We start from the raw sequence: 9,240 nt of genomic DNA, 5'->3' as shown, positions 1-9,240 counted from the left end.
TAACAGCAGCCCAGCCCCGGCAATGGTGAGAGGGGGAGCGGCAGCCGCTCTGACGTGCAGCCGGGGCAGGGAGAGAGAAAAAAAGAGGGAGGGGCTAATGATAAGCTGGTGGAAGTTAGAGAGGGAAGTGCCCCAGACAAGCGCAGAGCAAGTAAAAAGGGATGAAGAAGGTCACTTGCTCGGTATACTGGCAATTGTTATCCACCAGGTAGGTACATTTTAAATGAAATAAATGACAATTAAAGGGTTAGTGCCAGCTAGTCGATGTACCCGTTTGCAGTCGTGTCTGCAATATGCTAGTCGTACTATCACTCTCCTAAGAAAAAATATTTTAGCTGTAAAACAACATATGCACACGCAGCAGCAATATTAATTCAGAAGAAATATAACAAAATATTAATAAAATGAATAGTTTTACTTTAAAGTTTAGGTAGTTAAATTGATATATATTTTTAATCGTTTATATATCGTTTTTTTTCTGGTTAATACTTTCCAATGAAGGTTATGTATACAGGATTTGTCTTGAAATGTTTATTGTATTTTCATTGAAATTTATTATTTGTATGGCAAGATTAATTATGGCAGGGGTCTCCAAACCGGTCCTCAAGGGCCACTGTGGGGCCTGGTTTTTCTTTCAACCGATCGAGTACCGACAGTTTAACCAATGAAGTTTCTGCTAAAACAAGCAGCACCTGACTGCAATCAACTGATTACACTTGTAAGAGACCAGATTGGTGCATAGGTGTTGTCTTGTTTTGTTGGAATGAAATCCTGCGCCCGCTGCGGCCCTATGTGGAATAGTTTGGAGACCACTGAATTATGGCATAAACAATGAAATCGTTTTATAGACAGAGATATATAGAGATGTATTATAATCAATTGGATACATGAATGAATGAATGAATGAATAAATTTATTGTCATCATCATCATAATCATTGACAGTTTCAGAATGTGGAATTTGCCCGAATACATAAAACTTGCTTTGAAAAATACATTCTTTCATTTGTTTATTCAGGTCTATCATAGAGCTAGTACAGAAAATGAACCCGACTCCAGTTCAGCCTTGCAGTACTTTGAGCGCCCCATGTCAGACAGTGACAGTCTGGACATATTTTCTTCATTTTCTTTTAAAGTGCAAGAAATTGATGCATTTTACAATAAAATGTAAAAAAAAATTTTTTTTTTCAAATAATTCTACCCGGGGGTTGGGGGTTATGCCCCCAGACACCCTTAGGGGGTCTGTTTCCCTTCGTATAGCGATTCTTGTGGGCTGGGCTGAGTCAAAGTCCAGGGCTGCTTTTTAGTCCCAGTCCGCCCCTGATATCGCCTAAACCATTCGGCGGGCTCCGGCACACCGGAGATGGTCCGCAGTCAATCTGGAGCACTGACGCGGCCGGTATAGACCCAACTCACCTACGTCACAAAATGACGTGTCGCTGTATCCGGCCGCCATATTGTCCGTTATTTTTAAACCCTATTCTCAATGGTTTCAATTATTCGTGCAATTTATAGAGCAATTCATGGAAGCCCCTGTGTTATCTGACGCTGTAAACTCATTGGATGCGTTGCATAAAAGGCGTTATATGAAAAAGCTTCAGTTTATCCATTCGCCAGATCCATATTTGATGCCTAAATCAATGTTTTTCGACCCGCTGTCTTCGCCGTCTCTGCCTTACATCTGCTACCCTGATATTTACAACTATCTTGTCCACACAAAATCAGCCTATTCTCACGAAAGTTTGAAAAACTTTAAGAGCTTGGAGGCTTATAAATACTTCGTTGCTGGTTGGGTGAAACAGGAAGCAGGAATCTATCTTGTGCTTGGGAAGGTGAGTTACGAAATTTTCAATTCAAAATCTTTTGTTCTTGCTAACATCCGCTGTCAAGTCTAATGTATTTCATGTCATTTGTCAATGGAGCTAGGGCTTTTAATGTTTATATGGTTTAGCGATAGCACTCTCACTACATACATATATATAATATGTAATAAATATGAAGTGCGATAGCACTACTCCAGATTGTCCCTAGTTGAATTTATTTTTTGGCTATTGACCTCAATAGTGAAATTGTAAATTAATTGTATGACAACTGTCTTATTATCCCCTTATAATTATATATTTTCAGGTAGTTCATTCACAACGTCTGAGTGTATATTGTCGGCGATTAGCCTAGCAATGATCTTAATTGTGGTTTTCAGCCCAAAACCCTCTAAATATATATTAAATGCATCTTACCAGATATAAAATGACTACTACATAATCTGTGGTAATCGCTTGGAGCCCAGTTTTCTCGTCGAATTGCAGCAGTCCATCTCGCTCTCCTCTCCGGGTCTCTCGGAATACGGTAGAACTTCAAGTCTCTCCGTCTATCTTCTCTGTTATTGCAACAGCCTTCACCATTTTGATTATTAATGTTAACGAGCAGAAAAACACGCCATAATAGGAGGAATTTTGTTGAGAGAAATGGTGGAGGAAATGTTTTGTATTCATAAATGTGTCCTCAGTTGAAATAATGTTCCTATTGCCTGTTATTATTGACATTATCTTTTCGCCACAAGATGGCAGGATGGGACTTAATTGTCTAAAGTGCTACATTTATTACTTCTTTGTGTTTGACTTTGATGACTTTGATTTGTGGGATTGCCTGTGAAGACAGCAATGAGAGAGGATGTATCCGCATGTCAATGGAAATTAAATACGCCGAGTTTTGGCTAAAAGACAATTTATTCTCCGTCAATTCTTCCTACGAATGCAACGTTGAGCTGCAACCACCTCAACAGGTTATGGGCCCAGAAGTCATTCGAAGGTAAAGTCAGTTTCCACCGTGTAGAAGGTCGCGAAGGACAGCGTGCTCACGGACTGCTGATTAGCGGAAAAAGCTAACAGGCAACATGGATCCACGAGGAACAAGTAGGTTACCTCGACTGGCATTTGACGGAGATGAAGCTAAATATGAACTATGGGAAACTAAAATGTTGGGACATTTTCATCTAATCGGGCTAAAGAACACAGTGCTGGTAGGACCAACCACTGAAGCAGAGAGAGAAAATGATGAAATGAAAAATGCGGACGCGTATGCTGAAATGATACAACTTCTTGATGATAAAAGCCTTTCATTAATAATGAGAGATGCGCCAAATGACGGAAGAAAAGCTCTGAAAATATTAAGAGAATATTATGCTGGGAAGGGAAAACCCAGGATTATAAATTTGTACACCATGCTAACATCTATTCAAAAGGGAACCGAAGAAAGCATAGTGGACTGCATAATAAGAGCTGAGACCGCCATCACAGCATTGTGAAATGCAGGTGAAACAATGGCAGATGGTCTACTTATCGCAATGGTCTTGAAGGGGCTGCCAGAAAGTTACAAGCCATTTACAATTCATGTGGCGCATACTGATGAGAACATGTCATTTGCAGAATTCAAAACCAAACTCCGAAGTTTTGAAGAAACGGAAAAGTTAAATGCAGCAGAATCAAGCGACAGAGTGATGAAGACTCAAGCAAGAGCTTCAAAGCAAGCCACAAAAGCAAATGCTCGTGACCGGATCAAAGACGACACAGAGTTGGTGTGCTTCAAATGTGGGATCAAAGGCCACCGTGCAAAAACATGTCGACAAAAGACATGGTGTAGTCGTTGTAAAACGGACACGCACAAAGACACCACTTGCAGACGCAAGGAAACACCGGACGGAGCGAGAAAAATTGCTAAAGATGGAGATCCTGACTTCGCGTTCAAGGTGAGAGATGAACAGCCCGACACCAGGCGGCAGGATACATACAGCATCCGGGAACGAGGCCTGATGGTGGACACGGGAGCGACATCTCATATCATCGCTGACGAGACCAAAAAAGCTTCCAGGAGACGTTCAAACCAGAGAACCATAGCGTCGAGTTGGCAGATGGTACCCGGTGCAGTGGAGTCGCACTCAAAAGAGGAGATGCGGAGTGCTACCTGATTGACAACGGATGACATGATGGCAGATATCATGACAAAACCTGTAACAAAGTTTAAATTGAAGAAGTTTGACAGTGTTATTTTTGGAATTTGAAATGTAAAATTTCATTTGGTTGTTAAAAAGGCATCAACATGAGAACAAGTGGGGGTGTTGAGAGAAATGGTGGAGGAAATGTTTTGTATTCATAAATGTGTCCTCAGTTGATGTTGAAATAATGTTCCTATTGCTTGTTATTATCGACATATTATCTTTTCGCCACAAGATGGCAGGATGGGACTTAATTGTCTAAAGTGCTACATTACTTCTTTGTGTTTGACTTTGATTTGTGGGATTGCCTGTGAAGACAGCAATGAGAGAGGATGTATCCGCATGTCAGTGGAAATTAAATATGCCGAGTTTTGGCTAAACGACAACTTATTCTCCGTCAATTCTTCCTACGAATGCAACGTTGAGCTGCAACCACCTCAACAAATTTACGTAGCGGTAATGCGTCAACACGATGAGTTGACGGACAATATGGCGCGGGGGCGTGGTTGTGGCGTCATGTGAGTAGGGTCTATAGGTTGACGTTGATAATGGGAACGGATTGGCTCCGCCGCTATTTTTTGCCTGACCTGGAACGAAGATGTATTTTGCGTAGTTGGTAACAAGGTATCCGAACTTTTAACAGCACGTCTGCCGCATGCGCACGTGCACACAAGGCGATAAATCCCAGCAGAAAAATGACCGCCTTCATTTTTATTTATCGTGCGATAAATGAAATTATTGCATATTGCGACAGGCTTAAATTATATATACAGTATATATATATATATATATATAGCAGGGGTCGCGTTAACCGGATATTTTCCGTCGTTGACCGGTTTTTTAAAACGGTGACGGAAAAAGCTGAAGTCCGTCCGTCATTTTGACAGGTTGCAATTCACACCCCAGACCACAGGGTGGCGAGTTAGCATATTAATTAGCTATTGTCTCTCTTAATGCATGACGTCGTTGGCTCTTCTGTCAGAATATTGTAGCGTCACCGGGGTCTGGCGGCGGCACCGTGATTGACACATCAACGCGAGGTTCTTATTGGTGCACCCGGTGTGCCAGTGCGTCATCCAATTGATGGACAAGATTGCCACCTGTGTATAGACCCCAATCACATGACGTCACAACTCCGCCCCCGACTGGAGCCGCCATATCGTCATGTTTACACATTACCGCTACGTACATGCCTCCTATTACGGCGTGTTTTTCTGCTCGTTAATATTAATAATCAAAATGGTGAAGGCGTGTGTGGCGGTTGGTTGCTGTAACAGAGAAGATAGACGGAGAGACTTGAAGTTCTACCGTATTCTGAGAGACCCGAGGATGAGAGCGAGATGGACTGCTGTAATTCGACAAGAAATCTGGGCACCAAACGATCACCACAGACTAGGGATGGGAATTGATAGGATTTTTACGATTCCGATTCCATTATCGATATTGCTTAACGATTCGATTCTTTATCGATTCTCTTATCGATTCTAATTTGGGGAAAAAGAACAAACGTTTTGATTGGCATCGAGTTTGTTTAATCAGAAGTCACAACCCTACAAACTCACAACGAGATCAAAAGAGGCCCAAAGCCTCAATGTTAACTGTGGCAATGAGTGGCAAATACACAAGAATGTGTAACATTTTACTGAAACATTTGTCTAATAGAAATAAAAAATATTGGTATATATAGGCAGATAGGTTTTTGTTCTGCCTTTGGCAATATGTGTTAAAGCAGGGGTCCCCAAACTTTTTCCTCTGAGGGCCACATAACTTTTCCCTTCTCTGATGAGGGGCCGGGGTCAGTTTGTTACAGAAAAAGTGTGACGATTGCAGAAGTGCATAAATGTAAAACATTATTGTTTTTCAGAAAGCCACAATCAAATAACCCTTTCTGGATTCTTTGTAATAATAATAATAATTAATAATAAAAACACTATTAATTATATAGATAATAACCAAATAACCCTCTCTGAATTCTTCAAGGAAAAGGCCAGAAAATAAATAACACGATTGAGAAAAAAAAAAAAAAAATTCAAAATGGCCGGACCAAATGTGGAGGCGGGCCATATTTGGGCCGCGGGCCGCAGTTTGAGGACTGCTGGAGCGCGCATACACCCAAAGAAGAAATGCGGCATCCGAGTGAGAGAGAGAGGGAAACACTTCTACGAGCCTACGTTCTTTGTTAATGTTAATATCTACAGAGGCAACGCCTGTATGTATCATCTTTTGTGTTGTTGTTGTTGTGTTTCCACTCGCGATCGGACACTTAAATCCAGTTGTGTAGTGGTTTGAACGATGTGCTAATGCTAGCGAACGAATGCTAACCATACTGTTATTAGCAGCTAATCATCGCTGATTTACTTTGATGCAAACCTGTTTGTTATTGGGGACGAAATTGATTTGTTTCATTTCTATTCTTAGTTTCACTCTTCAAGTGATGGTTGAATAAAGTCAGCAAATTATACCAACGTCTTCTGCATCGTCATTTGGGAGTTTAGCTAGCTGTATAGCCGGGACTTTTTTTTTTTTTTTTTTTTTTTATAGCCAGGAGTGAGCCTCTCTGTGAGGACAGCGCAATCGTATTCCCTCCCGATGCAGTTATCTCCACCTTGCAATGACTGCAAGTCGCTTTGTTGTAATTTTTCCTCGTGAAGTGAAGACACACTTTCGAGCGTTTGAACCTACGTGCTGTCATTGTTATGCTTATGGCTGCAATGCTCGTGCTTACCCGTCGTAACCTTTCATTTTCACACTCTTTCCTGGTGAAGTGTAGTCAAACTTTGGAGCGAGTGGTTCTTGGCGCCATGCTAGTTTGATGCGTCTGGACAACAACACACGTCGCGACGAAATACGCGTCTTTAGGAATCGTTGAAGGGATCGTTAAGGCTTTTTCATTGTGATGTCGAGGCCTCGAAACACTCGGAACCGGTTCCGAATTGGAATCGGATTTCGATTCCCATCCCTACCACAGACTATGTAGTAGTCATTTTATATCTGGTAAGATGCATTTAATATATATTTAGAATATTTTGGGCTGACAACCACAATCAAGATCATTGTGTGACGTTGGTGATTGGGGTCTTTTTGCCTCTTTTTCTTTGGGGGCGGAGTTGTTGGCGGTAAGCAGAGTAAAAAGGGAGAAAAATACCACGACTTCCGTGTCTAATTTTTCGCCGCCAAGCAAGCGTTACAATATTAATTAAAAATGAATAAAAACTAAACTATTGAATATGTCATCATTATCATTTTAAAAATTTAAGTGACGGGTAAAAATAGACTATGACCGGATTTTTATGACCCTGTCAGTCAAAATGACAGACAACGAAAATGTCTAGCGCAACCTCTGATATATATATATATATTTTTTTTAAGACGCAATCACGCTTCAAGCTTGTACAGCACCACAGATTAACTCACGCTTTAATGCATACGCTGCTGAGAACAGCCTCTGAGTTACACAATTTGATCATTGAGCTACCGAACCGTCTATGTCTAGATCAAAGCTACAGACCTGTCAGTCATTGCTACCGGCCACACTGCTTAGCAGGAGGAAGGTGTGAGAGGCTGACACTCAATGAAGACAAGGATTTTTCTAAGTTATTCTTGTTTAAAAATAATTCACATAATGACTGTGTAGTTTGCATGTTGCCTGTGTGGGTTTTCTCGGGGTTCCTGCTCATGCCTACATTTTGTGCTGGTGCACCTTAAGAAAAAAGTTAGGTGCACCAGTGTAACCAATGTACAAATTAATTGTGGAGCCTTGGCAATATATATCACAGTGTAAAATTTTTCAACTATCGTTCAGGCCTAACCCAAACAGAGCTATTCAAGTTATCTGGTGAAAATCGACTTCGAGTTTTATTATTACAGTGTATTGGAAACGGCAATTTCTGGAGAAATGACTATGGGGCTCTGCTGTGGTAGAGACAGATCAAAGAAGCGTCCCAGGTTGATTTTGGGACATTTCAAGGACAATATCAGGTGACATCCTGTTGTTTTGGGGACATTTACGGGTCACTTCCAGTTGATTTTGGCTTGCTAAAAAGGAGATGACCCAAGAATGTCCCCGAAATGAATAATGAGTAATGCTAATCAATAAAAAATAACTTACGTTTTAATCACATACACAGCAGGGTTGCAGATCTGTATGTATGTTTTATGTTTAAAAACTCTTTTTCACCAGGAGTATGGACTTCCGGTTCCGGAGATAGATGGAGTAGCTGCGCAGCACGTGCTCTCCGGTTAATTTACCCTTTCATTAACAACATCGCCCTCGACTCTGCTCATTCGAACTTAAGTCATTCGTTTATTTTGCTTGACATCGCTCTAAACGGCAAAATCAACTTTCCTAATGTCTTCCAAAGGCAGTAAATCGAGCAGGAGAGAAGAAGCTAACCCTAGCTTAACATTTGACGCGATCTCGACGCTACTTGAACAACACCGCGAGGAAATCGCGGCTGAGTTCAAAAGCTCTTTCAACCAACTGGACTCAAAGCTGGACACGCTGAGACAGACTGTGGATGACCACGACCAACGTGTGTCCTCACTGGAACTCACCGCGGACGACCTGAGCCAGCGAGTTAACGACCTTGAGGATAGGTGTGCCGCGCTGAGCATCGACAACGCCAAGTTGAAGGCAAAAGTAACTGACTTGGAGGGACGAAGCCGCCGGCAAAACATCCGTATCCTGGGGATCCCTGAGTCCATCGAGAGCGGCCGCCCCTCCGAGTTTTTTGCGGACCTGCTGCTGGAGGTTTTCGGCTCTGAGACGCTGCCTTCCAAGCCCGACATCGACAGAGCCCACCGAACTCTAGCGGCTAAACCGGCTCCCGGACAGCGACCGCGGCCGGTGATCGTCCGCCTCCACCGCTACCAGACCAAGGACCTGCTCATCAGGGAGTCGCGTCGGAGAGGGATGCTCAACTACCGCGGCCACAAGATCCGAGTGGTGGAGGATTACAGTCCCGATGTGGCCAACAAGCGCACGGAGTATCGAGATGTCATGGCGGAGTTGTACAAGCGGGGTCTGAAGCCCGCGCTGCTGTACCCAGCCCGGCTACGGCTCACGCTGGCTGGGGGAGCCAGGAAATGGATCAGCTCAGTGGAGGAGGCACAGAAGTACATCGACGGCCTTCCCAAATTACGTTAGAATTCATAAACACCTTCTTCAACATGTCTGGATGAGAGGTAATTCTGCCGTTGATCCAGATGGCCACGGAGTACTGATATGCTGGTTTGTCTATACATGTTCAC

This window comes from Corythoichthys intestinalis, chromosome 13 (genome assembly GCF_030265065.1).
Source record: "Corythoichthys intestinalis isolate RoL2023-P3 chromosome 13, ASM3026506v1, whole genome shotgun sequence".
Classification (NCBI taxonomy): Eukaryota; Metazoa; Chordata; class Actinopteri; order Syngnathiformes; family Syngnathidae; genus Corythoichthys; species Corythoichthys intestinalis.
Note: the sequence above shows the minus strand (reverse complement) of the source record.